Below are 1,890 nucleotides of genomic sequence, written 5' to 3'. Positions count from 1 at the left end.
ACACACACACACACACACACATACACACATATATATAATGTCTGAGACGTTAATAGGCTTTAATAAACTATATGTTGTTAAACTGCATTTTTTATTCTTTAAGTATTAAGACAAAATAAAATTTCTACAAAAATATCTGAGACTTTCTTGTTTAATTATGCAAACTTGCCTGAGTCTCTCATATTTGTGGCTAAAAGGCTAAATAAGTTTTATTCTTTGAGATAAATGAAGCAATAAGTTGCAGTTTTAATAACAATCATAAAAAAAATTATGTGCCTGAACCACCAGATTTTGAGGTCTTTTTTTTGTCAAATTCCAATCCCCTAAACGTTTAAAACTGAGTAATTTAATATTAAAAAGCATGAATTTATGACTGAATGTCAGAAAGTTGCACAAACAAAATAGAGAAAATGCCAACAATCTGTAATCATTGAAGTTTAAACATGTTAACGAAAACGTGAGTGACATTCAGCTGATTCTGGTACTGAAACCAAGAGAATTTGCACAGAAAAATGATAAAAGTCTGCGGTCACGCTGCAGCCCAACCCACTTGTAATATGGGATTCCCAAACTTACCACAAGAACTGAGGAGCCATCAGTAAAATAAAGCTCAATGCTCTGAAAATTAGCATAAACTTTTTAAACAAATAGGCAGACTGATGAAAATACACACAGGATGTGGCAACTTGAACCACTGGGGGCTACAAAAACCAGGAGGAACCAAATCTGTGAAATGATCCAAACTCAGGTTTAAAACAGGAATTCCACAAAGCATTCAGAGGACTACTGCTTTTAAAATAAAAACAATTTGACAGAATAAAAATAAATAAAAATAAAAAACTTTCCATACCACATAGAGCAAAAACAAGAACTAAACTATAAACTCAGAACTACAGGTGCTGGTCATAAAATTAGAACATCATGAAAAAGTTGATTTATTTCAGTAACCACATTCAAAAAATGAAACATTATATTCATTCATTACACACAGACTGATATTTTTCAAATGTTATTTCTTTTAATTTTGATGATAACAGACAATCCCAAATTCAATATTTCAGAAAATCAGAATATTAAGACCAATACAAATAAGTGATTTTTAGAAATGTTGGCCAACTGAAAAGTATGAGCATGTACAGCACTCAGTATTTAGTTGGGGCTCCTTTGGCCTGTATTACTGCAGCAATGCGGCGTGGCATGGAGTCGATCAGTCTGTGGCACTGCTCAGGTGTTATGATAGCCCAGGTTGTTCTAATAGTGGCTTTTAGCTCTTCTGAATTGTTGGGTCTGGTGTATTGCATCTTCTTCTTCACAATAGCCCATAGATTTTCTATGGGGTTAAGGTCAGGAGAGTTTGCTGGACAATTAAGAACAGGAATAGCATGGTCCTCAAACCAGGTACTGGTAGCTTTGGCACTGTGTACAGGAGCCAAGACCGGTTGGAAAATGAAATCTGCATCTCCAGAAAGTTGGTCGGTAGGAGGAAACATGACATGCTCCAAAACTTCCTGGTAGATGGCTGCGTTGACCTTGGACCTCAGAAAACACACCAACACCAGCAGATGACATGGACCCCAAACCATTACTGACWGTGGAAACTTTATACTAGACCTCTAGTGACGTGAATACTGTGCCTCTCCTCTCTTCCTCCAGACTCTGGGACCATGATTTCCAAAAGAAATGCAAATTTTACTTTCATCAGAGAAGATAACTTTGGACCACTCACCAGCAGTCCAGTCATTCTTGTCTTTAGCCCAGGTGAGATGCGTCTGACGCCGTCTCTTGTTCAAGAGAGGCTTGACACAAGGAATGCGACAGCAGAAACCCATGTCTTTCATACGTCTGTGTGTGGTGGTTCTTGAAGCACTCACTCCAGCTGCAGTCCACTCT

Source organism: Austrofundulus limnaeus, unplaced genomic scaffold, assembly GCF_001266775.1.
Source record: "Austrofundulus limnaeus strain Quisiro unplaced genomic scaffold, Austrofundulus_limnaeus-1.0 Scaffold310, whole genome shotgun sequence".
Lineage (NCBI taxonomy): Eukaryota > Metazoa > Chordata > Actinopteri > Cyprinodontiformes > Rivulidae > Austrofundulus > Austrofundulus limnaeus.
This window is presented reverse-complemented; position numbering follows the sequence as displayed.